A 19,878-nucleotide genomic window follows, 5' to 3' on the forward strand; every position below is an offset into this window, starting at 1 on the left:
GAAGGTGCCAAAGAGGAGCAGGCAGAAGATGCTGACTCTGAGGCAGAGGAGCTGGCTATCCGTAACAGAAATGCGACTGAAGGCACAGCAAGCTCCGAGCCGGATGCCGATGGATGGGATCGCATACTCACAGCCATTCGCTCAATGAAGAGTGGAAACTGAAAGCTGATTATTCTTTTTTCTATTTTTTCTTTTTGGTTTTTTTTGTGTGGCGCTCTTTCTAATTAGCAAAGTCAAAGGCAATGTCGGTGCATTCACAGAAAGGCTGACAAAGACTGAGGATTGCATTTCCCTCAGAATGGCTTTTTAAATGGCCGACAGGGACTCCATAACATTAGAAGAATTGTCAATATTTTACATGCGAGGAGAACCTTTTCAAACTGCTGCCACGCTTTGGACCTGGAAACAGATGGTTCCAAATGGAATATAACAAACCAGCGGCAGAGGGGGTAACAAACAGTATAGTATCGAAACAATTCACCCTATCTAGAGGAAAACACCAGGGACACCCTGCCTCACAGTTATTGTTTGTTCTGGCAATTGAACCACCTTTTCTTGGTGCAAATTTAATTAAACAAAATCCTATCTTACTCCCCAGTTAGTTATTTGTACTTTCGAGAACGCATTAGAGGGCTTTACTTACTTTGGGGCAAAGATTATCTGAGATGTAGAGAACATCATTCCAACTAATTATAATCCTATAATTGCTTCAGTGACTGATTTGATTAGCAGATGGACTGTTCCACCAATTTCGATGATTGGACAAATTAACAATTCAAATGAACATTCTCCCAAAATATCTTCATCTCTTCAAGTGTACACCCTTAAGGCCTGTGTGTGTGTGTCTTTTTTACAGAATGAGAACGTTATTTACCTAATTTTTATGGATTAATAGACGACCCAAGCTTCACCTGACCCTATTGCACTTACCTTACGAGAGAGGGGGGGTTTCAGTTACCTAGTCTGCTGAAATATTCTGGTATTCAGATTTACAATTGATGTACTGCCTCACAATGACCGCTAAATCTATATCTCTACTCTGTGAATATCAACGAAAAATGACTCTTAAGATATGGTGTGAAGTGCAAAGTCATTTGGGTGTATCATCACAGCTATCCCTGTTTACACCCCTCATTTACATGTAATTTAATTTTAAACCTGGAACGAATGACCCAGGGTTTAAATTATGTGTGGATAAATGACTTTGTAAAATCGTGGCTCTTTAACGATAATGATACATTTTTAAGTGTTGATGGACTGAGACATAAATTTGATATTCCACCTAAACTTTTTTTAAATTATTATTACTGCAGCTTGGAAATTATATTTCTAAGACACAGAACAACTAGGTTCCTGCCCAGTCAGCCTTGCCTCTCCACTCATGAAAAACTGTAATCTTTCTGGAAGATGCCAAGTACCTATGTTCTATTAAAGAATTGATTACACTAAACAAAAGAGCACAGAAACCATCTGAAACTGAAATGCTTGGAAGAAATCACAAAACATGAGTGGGAAGAAATACATTTGAAGATTTGGGTGCAGACGGTCAACACAAGATTCAAATATACTACAATATAAATGGATAATGAGGCTATATAGTGAGCTCCATAATGTTTCCGACAAAGACATTTTTTTCTTGACTTGGCTCTGTAAGCCACAATTTTAGATTTGTAATCAAAGAATTCACATGTGGGTACCAGTGCACATTCTCAGCTTCGATTAAAAGGTATTTTTTATACATTTCAGTTTCTCCATGTAGAAATGATAGCACTTTTTTACCACCCAATTTAAGGGCATCATAATGTGTGGGACATATTAATGTTACACAAATGAATAATCATGTTCAGTACTTTGTTGCATATCCTGTGCAAGCAGTAACTGTTTGAAGCCTGCGAGCTGTAAACATCAACTTGTGCGGAGTATCTTCTCTGGTGATGCTCTGCCTGGCCTGTACTGCAGCCAATTATAACACCTGCTTGTTTTGAAACGCATGTTCAGTTGGATTCGGATGAGGTGAATGACTTGGCCAGTCTAGAACTGTTCAGTTTTTGGCTTTGAAAAACTCCTCTGCTGCATTAGCAATATGTTTGGGATCACTGTCTTGCTGAAGGATGAAGCGCCGTCCAATGAGGAGGCATTTGCTTGAACTTATTGAGCCAATAAGATGCTACTCCTCTGAGGGGATACATCATCCGTGAAGACACATGAACTAGTACATGTGGCAGCCATACATGCCTAAACCCTAACCCCCAAAAACATGTTTCACATGTAAGAGGGCTGCTTTGGATCAAACTTTTCACTCTTGTCATCATTCTGATGCAAGTGAATCTTGGTCTTATCTGTCCACAAGACCTTTTTCCAGAACTCTGCAGGCTCTTTTAGGTTCTTCTTAACAAACTGTAACCAGACTATCCTGTTTTTACAGCTATCAAGTGGTTTGCATCATTCAGTATAGCCTCTGTAGGTCTAGTCATGAAGTTCACTCTGGACAGTAGTCTCTGACACATCCACCCCTTCTGCCTGACGAGTGTTACTGAATGGCCAGACATATGTTTGGGGTTTTTCATTCATTATGGTGAGAATTCATCAACTGTATAGGTCTTCCTTGGCCTACCAGGCCCTTTGCTATTATTGAGCTCAGCTGTGCTTTTTCTTCTTAATCATTTTCCGAACAGCTGCTTTCGGCAAGCCTAAGGTTTGGCCTATGCCCACTGTTTTTGGCTGGACCGCAACAGCGGGGCCAGCCCTACAAACGCGAATGTCTGTGACCGACTGAGTGACTGAGTGATGAAGTTACACCATTGGTCGGCCGGAGAGGTCCAGCCGTATACCAGGTTTTGACCTGGTCTTGTTCATAATCCCTCAGCCTCATAATGACATTCAGTGGTCAGCTCTGATCCTCATGTTGACAAATGCCAATAACAGGCATTGCATCAAGACTAGATACTAAAAACTCCCTTATAACTGCATTAAGGAAGCAACTGAATACACCCGACTAACCAGAAACAACCTGTGAAGCTATTTGCCCCAAACATATGGGGTCCTGAAATGCTGAAATGGGGGGGGGGGGGTTAAGTGTAGAATAAAGAGCTATAATTTCTACACGGTGAAACTAAAATGTATAAAAATACCTTCTAATAAAAGCTGAGAATCCTCACTTTAACCACGTTTATTGTTTGACTACAAATCTAAGATTGTGGAGTACATACAGAGCCACATGGCGATATATCTTTGTCTCACACCATCAATGATGCAGCATTTTAATGCGAATATTCCAGATGCACTTTTAAAATGTGATGTTTTAAGAAGTGCATTTTGTTTGTCTTTGGGAATGCCTCCAAAAATGTGTCTTTTTCTGTGATGTGATTAATCTAAAATCTATATGTATGTTTGGTCTGTCTGCTATTGATTGCAATTTGTCTGCTATAATATGAAAAAAGAAAATGGTTTTCTTTTTCCAACTTCAAGTAAAAATAGCAGTTTTCTTTTGGAAAAAAGACCCAGTTGTAGCCATTGGCCAAACAAATTTGCTTGGCTCTGGAAGAAACTTAACTTTGCCATGAAGAAAAAGCCAGAAGCTTTTCAAAATATTTGGAGATTTATGTACTTTATTATTCAACCAGGTGAAGCTTTGGTATGATTTGAATTTCATGCCCGTAAATTTGTATTACTTTTAACACACCAGTGTCATTTTGATTAGTCACCTGAATAGAATGTAGAAAGCATATCTATGTTTTGCCTTTTCCAGTTTTTGTTTGTTTTGTGATTTTTAGTCTTGCATCACTTAAGTCACAATACTTCTTGCACCATATGTCTGCAATCTACATTTAAAAAAAATCAAGAAATGGAATGCAGAGATCAATGTGGTGAGATTATTAAAAGGGGCACTCTTAGCACTTATATGCATGGCTCACCCAACATGCACGTTTAAACAGGTGGGGACACCCCAGAAAGCCACCCCCCCCCTTTATTAATGGTTACATATGTACTTAAATATTTGACAAATAAATCACAATGTCATTTCAGAAAAATATCTAAATTAATTGTTAATTATCCAATTAATCAATTTCACAACAATGACTTGAATAGTCTTCAGGATCATTTTGTGAAAGAAAACCGAGTAACTGGCATCACTTGTTATTAATTAATTAATTAATTTATTTATTTATTTATTTATTTATTTATGTATTTATTTATTTATTTATTTATTTATTTATTTATTTATTTATTAGTAGGTATATATATCTACTAATGCACTGTAAATAAATTCCTGACAATAAGAAAGTAGGAATCAAAGGTTCTAAACAAATTCCCATAGGAAATTGAGAATGTTGACAACTTAGAACAAATTGCTCAAGGAACACATGGGATTTCGGATGATACAATGTTTTAGTTGAAGAGGTAGTGACAAAAAACAACGCTCTGGGTCAAAAATGACCCCATGGATGCATCAACAGGTTAATGACATAGATGAACGAAGTAGGTGGAGTCAGTTACAAAATGGGATTAACAAGGGGGTGTGGTCAATTCCTAAAATGAATAACAAAAGTAACATGATTAATGGCAGAGACTAATAAGGGATTGGTGGTAATTACAGAGACTAATGGAGGGGCGGGGCAGAGATTCCAGAGGGGGTGGGGTTAAAGGCAGATTAATAAGGGCAGCAAGTGTGGGAGAGAAGTTCCTCAGGCTGAGAGGACAGAGTTATTCATTCTTATGACAGTAATTACAGTGTTGGGAGCGTTTTCACTACCAAGGGATAATAATGAGCAACGGCAGAGAGATAATTGGGGGGTATAGTAAGAACGACTTGAAAGAATCAAGGACAAACATCTTGTGAAAGGAAAAATATTCTGCGCAATGTTTGTAAACCACGTTCGGAGGAATGAGGCAAAGGGGAAGAGAGCATATTAGGAGTGGAGGGAAGGAGACGCAGAGGTGTCACGGCTTCAGTGGGTTTTATTTGCAAGCGGCGTGAACAAAATATTTTACTGTTGTATCCAAATTGAAAGGGAAATGTTTTGTTCTTCAGGTCTATTTTGGTCCCGCATTCAGTAACACTAATTGAAAGGAGAAACAATGTGCGCGCATTAAAATGACAATGAGGCAGCCCTGTGGTGCCTCTCTAAATCACATCTCAACAAAGTGCAACAGCAGGACTGAGTCAGTCTTTCTGAAAAGGGAACAATAGTTCTGCAGGCACGTTTCCCCCCCCCCCCCCCCTCCCCTCCTGCCTTTATAAGGTGAGCCCGACTCCCCGTTCACTCTGCTCTCCGCACACACGCAACGCCGTCATGGCCCCAGAGCGCAGGCAATTTTCCGGAAGGTTCCGTAGAAATTAATCGTTCCAGAACCGGTAGCCAAGGACAAAGACATAGGGGGGCGACGTAGCTCAGGAGGTAAGACCGATTGTCTGGCAGTCGGAGGGTTGCCGGTTCAAACCCCGCCCTGGGCGTGTCGAAGTGTCCTTGAGCAAGACACCTAACTCCTAACTGCTCTGGCAAATGAGAGGCATCAATTGTAAAGCACTTTGGATAAAAGCGCTATATAAATGCAATCCATTTACCAGTCCATTTACAAAGAGAGAACGCACCTTTCTCAGTACATGTTAAAAGCACACAGAGGTTCTGAAACCCCCAGGAGATATCGCCATTACATTTGTATGCATGGAAGACATATCCTGCTCTGCATATTCATGAGTGATGAATATTTATTAAAGTTCTCCATTGACTCCTCTTAGATATTAGCCAGCTTGCAATTTTATCATGAACACCAATTAGGTTTCTCTAGGGCTCCTGCATTCTGATATGAAATCTAAAGGCTTCTTCAGTAATTTTGGAATGTCATTTTTCCACGATGGTCCCATCAGTGACAACCAACTCCACGCTAACTCAGAAGACTAGCAAGGTCAGAAAGGTATCACTTACAGGGGTCTAGAACCTTTTCAAAAGCTGAATATAACATTCTAATGCTGAATCCTACCATCATACACATATACCCCTTTAATGTGGAAATTTTTTTCTTTTTAAGTCAAAACATTAATATTGCATGAAATTAAGCCAAGTTGGTATCTAAACAACCACAATATTTTTAAACCTTCCATCAGTGGAGGAATCAATAAAACAGAGTAAGGTTGAAATTCTCTTTTAAAGAGCATTAGATGTGAATTTTTATTAGCTTCAGCAAAGGCTCTGTGCATTTTGAGTTCATAGATATGCTTCACATAGACCCTGGCACAGACCACCCTGTACCATCTTCTGCACAGACTACCCTGTACCACACCCAGCACAAACCACCCTGTACCAACCCCAGCACAGACCACCCTGTACCACCTCCTGCACAGACCACCTTGTACCATCCTGTACCATCCCCAGCACATCCCCAGCACAGAACACCCTGTACCATCCCCAACACAGCCCACCCTGTACCATTCCCAGCACAGACCACCCTGCACCATCCCCAGCACAGACCACCCTGCACCATCCCCAGCACAGACCACCCAGTACATTCCATTACAGACCACCCTGTGCCACCATTCCTGTGCCTTCCAACGAGCTACACAGACGACCATACAGCTTTCACAGCTCAGTGAAATAAGCGGTATATAACTTCATTTTTGCATTTTATATTTATACTTATGTTTGTAGGCGTGAGCTGGGACCTGCGGGGGAAAAAGACGCTAGGGTAAGAAGCTATTGTGATTATTTGGGAAAACCTTCAAAATGACCTAGCTGATTTCCTACCAGCACTACATATTGTGCCAGGAAAGGTGTATCTATCAGGTTCTGGCTCAAAATAGGGCTTGGGTGGTGACTTTGAGTGACAGCAACTGCGGTCTGGCTTTACTTCCACCTTGATGTGCGGTCTCCTTACTTTTATTTACATTTAAAACGTAAAGTCCTGGTCTTCAAGAGACCACCAGAATGCACTGAGATGTAGGCTATATAAAACGTGACAAAGGTAAAGAAAAATTGAACAAAGTTTGTACATATTGTAAGTTCCAGAATTTGGCCAAAGATACTGAAGGATTTACACATTATAAGGGGGTCATTTGACAAGAATAGTCACATTTGGAATTGTAATATGTCTTGAACTGCATTTCATTTTGTCACTCAAACCTGGATACAATATTAATGAACATTTTAACACAATGAATCCACCCAAATGACAGCTTACTATATTTAAGTTATTTTTATACATTCACTCAAAGAATGCTTGCGCAATTCTTTTTGTCACTAGTCTTAATTATACCCTACACATCATTAAAGGCTTTTCAGAATTTCAGTTCTCAGTTCAATCCACACAAATAGGCAGAAACAGTTTCGGATATTTTAAGACCTTACATACTATCAGCCTGGCTAAATAAACACTGATGTAAAATGTCAGCCCTCTGAGGACGTGCTCTGTCAATAAACCAATGGTCAGTCACTGTATGTCTTTTGACCAATAATGAAGTTGTGTTGCTGAGGCTCGATATGAGGTGGTGATTGGTCAGTTCAACCACTGACCTATAATAAAATGCAGGCTAAATTTTGCTAGGGCCAATCAGATTGCTGGGAATCAGTCTAAAAAACTGTAACTTCTCTTTCTAGAAACAAAGGAGATTCTAAGTGAAACTTTTTGCTAAGCCAAAATCAATGGCTAAATCATTTACTATGTCATTATCAAGTTACCAAGCAACTTTAAAAAAATACAAAAAATGAATAAATAAACATCCCAAACAAACCCCTCCTTTACCACCCTCCCTCCCACTCTAGTTGTTAAGTCTGATTCTGGTGTGCTGTTTTAGTTTTGCTTGAGTAAGTGTGAAGGTTGAGCTGATTTACTACCCGTTATGGGATATTTGTTTACAAGGCGAGCTAAAGTGGGGTTGGGAGTTTGTTATGTTCCAAAACCCTACTGCAGAAAGTTACAGCCCAATAAAGCTGTTAATAATGTTTACCCTTATGTACACGGTCTAAATCCCGTATTTATGTTTCGGTTTTCAGTCGTACCTTCTCCATTTCTCTCTTTCCGTCCCCTCTATGTCCTTTTATTTTCCTGTTTCCAAAGTGGCAGGCTGACCTGGCCACTCCCAGCATAGCCAGTGTTTATGACAATTGTCAGCGGCTCAGTCACGCCCACCATAAACAGAGCCCCGAATTAGCCGCAAGGAGCAAACATACGGTACCTCAGCACTCTGCGGGTCCAAACACCGTTTATTGTGGCTGGTTTTGGGCATGTTTTTCGTCAAGTACCGGCATTACTGTGTGCCGTGCCATAAAGTAAAAAAGGACGCTTTTAAAAAGGACTCAGTGTACGTGTTGGTGCTTTTGTCCTACGTAAATGGCGGGGCGACTGAGCAAAGTTCAGAAGTTCACTTGAATACTTGAAGCGAGAGCAGATCGTGGCACTGCGTTTGTATTTCCGCGTGTACACAGAAGTGCGATACAGTCGGTAAAAAGCCTACCGCTATTGCGACACAGTCAGGAAAACCACTGCTAATAATAAGCGCGGTAATAGGGCAACATGGAACAGCCCGGGCACATATTGAATGGCAACACCATGACTCAACATGAATCCCAACAGTAAAGATTTGCAGAACACACAACGCTCCCCCGAGTGCCCCAAATTGTTATGCTCTGGGCGGCGGTGGGGGCCCCCCTCTCGTTTCTTGTTAAATTATTGCTTTCAGGGGATTCCGTTTTCTTTTTCCTCAGCACCAGGGGAGGGAATATTTTAAAGGAATGCTAGTATGTTATTCCTTTTAAAAGAGGGGCTTTCTCCGCCCGGGAGAAAGCCTCGCTCTCATTCTCTACAGGGATTGCTTTCTTTCCCGGCAGTCAACAAAGACCCCCTTTCTCTCCCTCTCCCGCTCTCCACCCTGCAGCCTTTCGGGACTCCAGAAGGAACGTTTCTGTTCGCGAGCTGCGGCAGTTGCCTTGGGATAATGGCCGATTCAATTTGCCGCAGTTAGGGGAACGCTGTAGAATCACGGCAGCCTCTGAAACATTATATTTCATGTTACTAGGCTAAGAGTGTGGATAGTTTTAAGCCGCTATCATAACATTGAACTAGAATTCCTGCCAAGTAGCATTGAAAAAGAAGACATACATACACTCTCATTATCAATTATGCTAAATATAGTTGTTTTAAATATGGTATTCCTTGAGGCTTAGATGCCAGGGGGAATGTGGATACCCAAGCGCTCTAAACTCCGTGAACGTTTTACGGAATGGAAACGGGACTCATCTGAACGTAGAATGAAACTAGCAATGGCCTACACACGGTGGGCCAATTACCTGCTCTAACTCACTGAAAGACATTACCCCAGCGAAAAATCTAGTGGAACAAACGGTACCAAACCCCCACAGCGCAGCCACAAAACCGCTGCAAGATGTGGTCCGGAGTGAACTTTCAGCTCTACAGACAAAGTGTTTGAAATGTAACAGAACGTTGTGTCAGTTGAATGATCTGAATGAGGCTAAAATCTCTGGCACTGACCCCAGTATTTAACATTTTGCATGTATGGGTCTTTGATTCAGTTGACTGAACGTACTAACTGAAATGACCGAGTAAACATACTTTTTGTGCTGCAGTCTTTCTAACTGTTACTTTATACCGTTTCTGAAATTTTCTTTTCTTTTTAGCTTGTTTGTCTTTCTGAGGCGACGCATGTGGCTTCGTACATTTCACAGAAAGTGTGTTTCATCTGGACTCCAACTGTATGCCTTGCATCCTGACCCGAGAGGGGTACAATTTATTTGGAGCGCTACATAGCGTAGGCCTGTATTAAAGTGTGAAAATACTGAGGCCCTGCAAACTGACTGCGCTCTCAGCTCATCTATCAACAGTCTCCTGACTTCCTAATACCAACCTTCACCCTGGAAACCGAGCAAGTTTAAAGCCATTTTTTTAGACCCGCTTTTATATTTACATCCATGCCTTTATTTCTTCAGCCAAACGCCATTATAAAATCGCACCTAGCGGAAACACAGGTGGACACGGCGCTGGCCGGTCTTGTGATTTACGACGAAAATAACCTTGGCGGCGCCTCCGAGGACGTAGCAGGGAGGCGCTAAATCACGACGCAAGCTTAATACAAAGAAAACCAAGGACACGTTGTTTGATAAATAAATAACCCTCTCCTCCGCCCATATTTACTGAAGGTGAAAACAGGAGGACAAGCAGAAGCGAAGAAAGGGTCCACTGTAGAGGACAAACAGAAACACTCCATAACCGGGAGCGTTATGACACCGTCGGATCTGAGCTGAAATCTGGGGAAGACGCAACAAATTTTAAACACGGGTCGCAAGATCCTTGGGGTCAACAGCTGTATCTGATAGTGAAACAGAGCCCTTCGGAAAGCGTATTGCTCGATGAAGGCCTTCCACTTCGCAAAAGAATTTCAGCCCCGTCCGACACGACCGCAGATAGCATCGCACTAGCAACTGCTACGACCTTCCTCAAATAATCAATCGAGTCGCGCCGCAACCTGCAGAAACCTTCCTTATCAATTAATGACAACTGCAGTTACCTTCCCCAATAATCAATAGCATCATGCAAGCTGCTAAAGCCTTTCTTATCAATTAACAGCATCAACCGACTAAAACCTTCAACAATTAATTGCATTATGCTTCTGACTGTGGTTAACGCACCTTAATAATCAATAGCACAAGGCCAGAGAGAGATATAACCTTCCTCAACACTCGACAGCGCCCTCCATAAATCCTCTATAAACTACCATAACCTGCCTTAAGAATCAATAAACTACCATAACCTGCCTTAATAATCAATAAACTACCATAACCTGCCTTAATAATCAATAAACTACCATAACCTGCCTTAATAATCAATAAACTACCATAACCTGCCTTAATAATCAGTAAACTACCATAACCTGCCTTAATAATCAATAAACTACCATAACCTGCCTTAATAATCAATAGGATCATGACAGCAACTGCTGTGCGCAATTAACCATCAGGCTTTAATTTTTCAGCCTTTATGTTATCTGTTATCACATTTTATTAACACTGGCCCATTAGCAAGCAACTCCTATTCTCACTGACTTACGGATACGCATTCTCACCATTGCTATGGTCTAATTAGTCTTTCTTTCTCCCTGTCTTACACTTTCAGGGGAGTGAATGCTCATATCGCACACAGGCAAGCTCACAGCGATTCGCGCTCAGTGAAAGCTGTTGGTCATGTGCCGTCATCGCTATTCCTTACAGCCCGGGTTTTCAACATGCGGTAGCACAGGGAGTCCATGGGAGGGGCGGGGGGTCTGCATTCGCAGTCTCCTACACCCCGCCCCCCCCCCCCCCCCCCCCCACCCCCACCCCGGTCCCAACCCACCCCAGGATTACAATCTCCCATCTCCCATCTCCCCTCCATTGGATTGCAACAGCATTCTCCTCTCCTGGTCTAGATGAGAAAAAAAAAACCTGCCTTTGGGGCGCTGTTTTAGTCAACCGGCTAAGATATGTTCACCTCCCCACTTCCCAAGCCCTGCCCCCCGTCTGACTGTACATGCCCACGCTCCCCAAAGGCCTCCACTTTACCGAACGCGCAGCCCTACCACCCCCGAGGCGCCCCCATTTTACGAACCGTACGTTGAAAACTGTGCAACTTGTAAATCAGCTCAGAGGCAGTGGTGTTTCTGGGCCGCTGACAGAGTCTTTAACTCAGACACACAGTGTTCCAGCAATCTGCCCAAGGAACTCTCCCCCGCGCATCAAATCCAAGCATTAAACCATCTTCATTCTCACCTCCTCCCAGTCACAAATCTGTCCAGATGCTCTTCTTACACACACGCCCCATGCCTCTCTCTCTCTCTCTCTCTCTCTCTCTCTCTCTCTGTCTGTCTGTCTGTCGATCTGTCTCTTGGATTTGTTTCACTTTACTCGGAAATGTTAAGTTTGTCAGTTAAAAAGCTGTTCCTTTCGTTCACCTTGGTGCAAGTTCACATTTGACTATGAACGTCACTACGTGCAACTGTAGAATAGCAAGTATGTGCCTGTATGTGCGTGGGGAAGGGGGGGGGGGGTTAGAGTCAGGGAGAAAAAGATAAAGTGAGAGAAATTCCGTATGACCGTATGCTAGCCATGTCCGTGGTAAAGATCCTTACCTCTCACTCTTTGGGTCCCTGTGTCTGTGGTTCTCCCAGTTGTTCCTCTCCCCTTCAGAAAACTTCAGAGAACAGTTCCTCTGTTTACAGCGTCTGTTAACTTTCTCTCTTGCATTTAATGTTCTCTCTCTGTCTCTCTCCCTCCCTTGCTCTCTCTCTCTCTGTCTCTGTCTCTCTCTCTCTCTCTAAATAAACTTCTGAATGCAGTACCTCCCCTCTCGCTTTCCCACAGTGTAACGGCCGTCTGCCAAAAATGCGGGGATTTAACAAAAAATGTGACATATTCTAACAAAAACATTTTTGAGCTGTGAATGGTGTTGCAACAGCGCCATCTAGTGACTCCACGAAAATCAAGCTAAAGTGTTGGCCCACCATATTGCACACATGCGCAATTTAGTGTGGAGTTGCTTTAAAAATAGTTGTCGATGCAGTTCAATATAGAGAGCTCAGTTAAACAAACTGCCATCTTTATTGCAAATAGAGCTAGAATGTGGATACGAGTCCTAAATGGACAAAATGCGAAAAAGATAAAATATCTTTTGCCAGAGTTAATTGAACTCAATGTTTTTTCTCTACCCTTGGGTTACCTGATGGACTAAATGACCATCTCTTGTGACTGTAAAGCCCTGGTTATGTTTTATAGCATAATAGCAGACGTTTCATTGTGGGAAGACTACCAATAAGCTGGTAAACTGCAGTACTTTTAAAAGCATAATTATCATATTTTTTGAAGTTATGCACTGTTACTGTATTTCTCCTATGAGACTTTGTAGCACGTAATGACAATGTGCATCTACGTTACTTACCTCTGCATTTGAATGATGATGTCTGCAGTCAGTTCTCCAATTTTAACAGTAGGTTTGTGAAATGTCAACAAGAGGCGTCAAAGTGTAGTATGAATTACCCTGATATAATGTCTATTGGGGAAAAAAATTCCATATTCCTGCATAAGTCATCATAGTAAACATTTACTTTAGTCTATTAACGTTATATCCTTTGAATATTTTTTACATGCGCATATTTATTCTGTATATCATTCTAAAACATGTTGTGGATGATTACTACCTTTCTTATTTTCCTCTCCTACAACAGTATACCCTCTGTAATAATTCAAATGGGTGATCTGGTTTTCATACCTGATTATATACCTGATATACCTGATTCAGCTTGAGGGTGTGCACATGTACCTGACCTCTTCACTGTTGGAGTAGCATGTCTTGACCAAGGTCTTTGATCTGAAATATTAATGAGAATGAAAGCAGAGATGGTGTAGGAATATGGAATTTATCCATATTTATAATATTTTTGAGAACTGTTTGAGTAATTATTAAAAATTTGAGTACAGTAAAAATACTAAACTAAAACCCACAGTACCTTCATCTGAAATATTTCTGAAAATGAATTGTGAGATTTGTCACAGTTTTTATAGATACTGTATGAGCAGATTCACCACTACCCTTCATGGTCACACTAAAAGGAATTTGAATGTGTGTTTTACTTGAACCTTACTTTTACTCCTGTTTGCAGTGCAAATCTTTGGTTTTTCCCTGTATGTTGTTGTGCTTAACAAGTTATAACATCCCACCAAGTCTCTTCAAATTGCCAGTGCAAACACGCCACATTTTCTGAGCCATTACTCCTCATTACAAAGAAGAAAAAAACACCAACTAATCGAAAAACTTATGAAACATATACAAGTATAATACATTTTGTATACTATTCAGTGTCAGGTTAATCATGTGATCAACTCTTTAGGAAATGGCAACTCTATGGGAAACACCTCAGGCATGTGATTTATTTCCCTTTCGATTTCAAGCTTTTTTGTATATTACACAGTGTTGCCAACTCATTGACTTACAAATAATTAAATTCAAGAATGACTAAATTAAATGAGATAACGTGTCATTGCTGTCGTTTCGTCCATCTTTCATACGTAAGCTTCATTAATGTGTCACTTCTTGCACTCCATCTTCTGCTTTCATACGCCTCGTTAATTTGGAACGGACCGTTAACTGCTATCAGCGCTTCTTGCGGAAACCTGAGAAATGTTTGCGCATCCTAATAAATTCTGACCAAACAGGTCTCCCGCAGCACAAATATTCAAGCGCGCAACAATTTCCAAATTTAATCCAACACGCCAGCCACGCTCAGCGGGTTTCTCGCTCTATCCCCTAATGCCAAAAAAGGCATTTAAAAGGGCGGGGCGGGAAAATCTGTTTAGCCTTGACTGATTTTATTTTTATACGACGCCGACGATTCTCGAAATTCGCGTGCAGGAAAACGTTCACAGCCTGCTCCCTCGTCAGGGTGAGCGGGGTCTGGCCTTGTCTCTGCTTTCGGCTTCCTCTCGAGGAGCGACGGGGAGGGTGCGGAGCCCGTGTGGAAGGAAACCAGCTTTCAGTCAGGCCACGTGCTGCTTTTAGCAGTTTCCTCTCGAGGCTCCGGCTCAAGCCGGTCTTTCAGTCGTTGATAGATTTGGCGCACAGCTCACAGCCAAACGTTCATTTTAAAAACACCTCTCATACAGTGCTTGTAGCACTAAGTGGCCTAGTTGATATGCGATATGCTCAGTTTCCAATACTGTGCAGCTCGGTCTTCAGTTCACGCGAATTCGGAGTGGGCTGGCGCACAAGTGAACAAGAGTTGCATACATGAGTGTGCCAGAGTTGCCAGATGTTAGACTGAGATAAGCCTGCTCAGACTGATAGATCCACCCAAGACCCGCCAATTCGTTTCTGTCCCCCGTAGAGGACATGAGTCTCTGAGTTTAAGCTCAAGAACAATATGATCTAATATGCTGCAACCCAAATTATACGGGACATTCAACAAAAAAATAAGTAACTGAAAATAATTTCACTGCAATGTGTTTTTTTTATGTCGAAATATTTTGAATACTTAAACCAGGTCTCAGGATCTTAATAACTTTTTTCCAGACACACATTTCTCACAACAAGGGGGAAATATCTACAGAATGTTGCTACCACTACCAGTGGGTTTAATAACATTTCTTATTTCATGCCAAATGCTTAATGACTGTCGTGGCTCAATTCCAAAAGTATTCACACCTTATCATCGAGTCTGGAATTCATTGATAAAGCTCTCCTGTGCATTTGAACTTCAGTACAGCTGATGAGGGAGCGACGGGCCTACAACTGCAGCCATTCACCGGCCTGGCTATGCACAGTTATATTTTCAGGCATTAATTCAACTCTAACAGAGCACATATGAGTCCAACTGGGACCATCTGTGCTCTGCAAGAGTTGATGTAATACCGAACATCTCACAGTGTGGTGAGGATTTGGCATTTTCGCCGTCAGGTTCCGGATGTACACGGGGCCAAACAAAAGCCCACCTGCATCTCACAGTGTGGTGAGGATTTGGCATTTTCGCCGTCAGGTTCCGGATGTACACGGGGGCCAAACAAAAGCCCACCTGCACAGGCCGGGGGGATCTGCGAAGGCTGCAGGCACTCACAGTCTTCCATGTCAGTACTCAGGGGAGCAGTCAACTACTGTACAAAAAGGCCCGTTTAGGGGCCCAGCTACAACTATATAGAAAAACATACTAATGTAATACTGTCCATTGTACTAAAACAACATTAGAACTGTGGCTTACGTTGCATGTGCCCTCCCCCACATGAGAACGTATCCTAGCGAGTTCACCAGTACTCTATGTCTATGGGGTGAGTACTCATTTTTTACTCGTTCGATAAAGGAAAAGAAAAACGTAAGGGGACAGGCAAACGCGAGACCGAAGGGATTAACATAGATTAACGGAGACAGCAGCTCTGAGGGTGCTATTAAAAGTAAAGTAAAGGGGGGGGAAGAGGGCAGACAGAGAAAGAGTAGAGAGCGATTAATGCCACGGGTTTGTGTCACTCTAGATTCCCAACTAAGCTGCAAATTTTATTTCATGTGAAATTTTTTCAGAGAGAAAAGAGGAACAGTTGATATTCTCACAACATTGGCAGACGGACTGACGGGCTATAATATAAGATGGTGATATGTGTACGTTCATATTTAATGTTTACATTGTAATGTATGAACTGTGAATGTGAAATGAGACGTCTTGTTTTTCTTTTATGCAGTAGGAGCTCTTCGATTCAGGGAGCCCAAGGATACAATTTGCAAGAGGGTTTCACAATGGTAATATTTACTAATAAAGAAATAAATGGTTTCATAGTGTTTTGAAATGACCGGAGATGTGTACCAATAACTTGTAGGATACATTAGGCCTGCCTAGGTGAAAGTATAAAATGTTATGTTAGCAATATTTTTTTTTATTCAACTTTGAACTGCTGCCAAATAATATAATTTATAACGCGTCAGTGTGGTGACACTATCAGAAAGAAAATTATTAAAAGTCTTACGTGGCCTAGGCACAGGCCGATTTAATTTATTTGCAATTATCTGCCAGGCCTCCTCTCATTTTGGCCGATCTGGCTATGTTTGATTTGCTAGTTAGTACTGCGTTTTTTGATGAGTTCTTGAGTTTTAGAAGTGAAAAACTACGCCAGTTCCAGTGTTGCCATAATTTCGTGATCTAAAACCCTGAAACAAAATTAAAAAAACAACACAGGTTACGTTATGATGGTTCGAAAAATATTGATTTTCGTTCATTTCGACGCGTTACACGATCCAGTAAGGTGCACGGCCACATCCCTTTATATAACGCGTATGACGGGGTTTTAGTCGCACGCAGAGAGGAAGCGCGCAGTAATCCGATATGATTCAATTCTATAACTCGGCTACTCAAATCGCGTTCCTTAAACGGAGTAAGACCGAATTTAATTAACGAGACAATTTTATGAGGCACACATTATGAAATTAACCTGGATTGTTTAAGCGGCGTACCTGAAACAGGAAGTTTCCAGACCAAACCAAAAACACTCTCGTTCCTTGCTAACTCAGTTCAGTATTTCTGTATTGCTTCGAAATTTACAGACTGGTCTCCCTAGGCAACTCATTCTGAGACTGTGGAACGTGGGTGGGATCACCTGTTAATCACAGTATACAGCACATTGCCTGGATAATCTGTTATTCAGTCAAACAAATGGAAATCTCAGTCAGGGACAATTACATTCAAAGGTTAACATGCAAATTTAAGCGCGTTCCATATGTGTGATGAATGGAAGCGTAATGACATATGCACGATTGCTCAAACTCGCCAAATTACCAGGCGTGTCTGAGTCGTGTGCCCGAAGGCATGCGGCCTCTGTGACACGAGAATTGGATTATGCTAACATCATCTAACCTTTTCATCTAATTTAACCTACATCATCTAATTTATGTATCTCATTCCAATTACTTTATCTGACTCCAGCTGACATTAACCTTCTGGGCTTCTCTCTGCTAACAGTTATGCTTAGATTGCCATAGCATACAAATGAGGCCCTATAGCGGTGTTTCTCAACCCTGGTCCCAGTTAAGCTTATTTTAACGTTTGGCTTTTATTTTTTGCCATTTGCTCTAAGATAGACAGCTCCATTCTTTTTGCACAGGTGGTTTCAGGTTTCCACGCTCAGCAAATGAGACCCAACTGATTTCACCAATCAGCTTATAATTGAATCAATTAAAAATGGAACCTCTGTCAAATGGAATTATTCATCATGTAGTACAGTAAATACATCACACAGCACAGTAAATTAAAGCATAATTTGACTGACTGAAATTCCTGGGATATGAATATGGGACACTTTTAGGGCATGCATACTGTATCTATTTCTGGCATAATGTGGCTTTAAGATGATAAATCATCCTTCAATAGATGCAAAAATTGTAATTAACTTAGAACAATTAGGAGATCATTACAGTACAGAGTTGGTTACTGTGGTTGGAACAAAAACCAAACACAGACGCAGTCCCCCAGGACCAGGGCTGAGAAAACGCTGGCCTAGCTACTCTTATCTTGCATAGTACGGCTCTACCCCAGGGCTGCCCTATCCTGTCCATGGAAATCTACCGTCCTGTAGGTTTTCACTCCGACCCCTACAAAGCCACACCTCATTCAACAACTGGAGGCCTTTGCTGAGCCGCTATTCATTAGAATCAGTCATGCCAAATTAGGGCTGAAACGAAAACCTGCAAGGCGGAAGATCTCCAGGAGCAGGGCTGGGCAGCCCTGCTCTATACGAATCACAGTCTGTCTGGGAGACACAGACGCGATTATCCTACAGAATACAAATGTGTACTTTGTTTGTAATGACATTACAGGCAGGTCTTAAAATCACAATGTGTAACTGCTTAAAATTAAGGCATAAATTAAGACCAGTAACAGTCACTGGGCCTCAGTCACAAAACGTGTAAGATCGCATTTGATCGTAAACTGTGTGTAAGAACGTTTCCAAGAATATTTTGGCATTCATAATTTTTTTTCTTATCTGTATTTGTTCACAGCTGTTTCCTTATGCAAATCACATGGAACAGGATTACGCATAAAATTTACAAACAGCCAGCATTCATCATCTCATACGCCTGGGATATCACAATAACAAAGGTCTGCATTGTTTCTTTCGTAGGAACATTTTTAAGAACAAAAGTAAAAATAATTTAAGAAACATTTTGTGGATGTGGCCCATTGAGGTCACAACAAAGAATACAGCACGGTTCTAAGAATACAGCACGGTTCTAAGGTGAATATCGAAGGCGATGCTGCATCAACACCACAGGATGACAAAACGATTACGTGCAAATGTAGCGCAGGATGTCATATACTAACAAATCTTCATGAAACATTACAATTTCCCTCAATAGTGTACTGGCACAAATTATGGAAATGGTGCATTTGTAAACAAATTTTGACAATTAATGAAATATTTTACAACAATTCTTTTTTTTTTTTGGCAGAGAAAAAGATATATATAATAAATGTAATATCAACATGAAACAAAAACAAAGTTAATTAGAATAATAATTAGAATTTGTCATTTTAAAAGTTATCATCATTACACCTTCTTATATGTATTAGCCTATACCTACATAATTGAGCAGGCTAATGTATCTTATTGTGGGAAATTTTACAATCAGCTTCAACAAGTATTTTTTCTCCAGTATTTTTCTACACAAAATAATAATATTTATGCAAAGGAAGCTATTTTTTTCCCCCCACTTATTTTAAAATTGCAAATTACCGATGCTACATAATGTTGTTACCACTCATGGTCAAGATGATAACCATTTTGAATACATTTTTTAAAAGATGAAAATGGCTCAGATAGCCACATGGCAAATGGCACAACCACAACAGAACAGCGATTAAAGAAAAACTGCGTTGCCTTGTACATGTATCACCACCAACAGACAGTTTCCCGCTGTTTACTTTTGAACGGCACTCTGTCAAGTGCTCATCGTGCCACAACAACGACATTGATGTGCTGCTCAAACAGTTTAGCAACATTAATACTAATACTAATACTAATAACAATAAATAATAACATTACAACTGATTGCACCGCATATGGTAATACTACAGTATATGCAAGTTATAGTATGAGGTTAACTCAGCCCTGGGAACAGCCTCTTGGGGGGACAGTTTGTGTGTGGGGGGGGCTGCAGAGCAGTTGAGGTAATGGCGCCGTGTGTCTGTTGCCCCCTAGTGGCCGCATTCTGGCACTGCGAACACCACTCGCATTCTTTTGGGAGGCTGGTCAGGAGATCTACTGCTGTGAACTACCACTCAGATCTAAAGTAACTATTACTGGTCGAGCCAGTTTTGCCTTCTGGCAAGAATCAAACTGGCAATATTCCAAACTCCTCCCCTCTACCTTC

The 19,878-nt window shown here is 41.3% G+C and overlaps 1 protein-coding gene across 1 annotated transcript in view; it reads right to left on the reverse strand.

Moving 5' to 3' along the window:
- Positions 1–12,319, reverse strand: part of tspan4a (tetraspanin 4a) — a 70,236-nt gene extending 57,917 nt beyond the window's left edge. The window contains exon 1 of the mRNA XM_035396157.1: positions 12,113–12,319. The gene's annotated coding sequence lies outside the window, so the exon portion shown is untranslated. The remainder of the gene's footprint in view (positions 1–12,112) is intronic.
- Positions 12,320–19,878: the final 7,559 nt, after the last annotated feature.

The sequence above is a fragment of the Anguilla anguilla genome, chromosome 16 (genome assembly GCF_013347855.1).
Source record: "Anguilla anguilla isolate fAngAng1 chromosome 16, fAngAng1.pri, whole genome shotgun sequence".
Taxonomy (NCBI): Eukaryota; Metazoa; Chordata; class Actinopteri; order Anguilliformes; family Anguillidae; genus Anguilla; species Anguilla anguilla.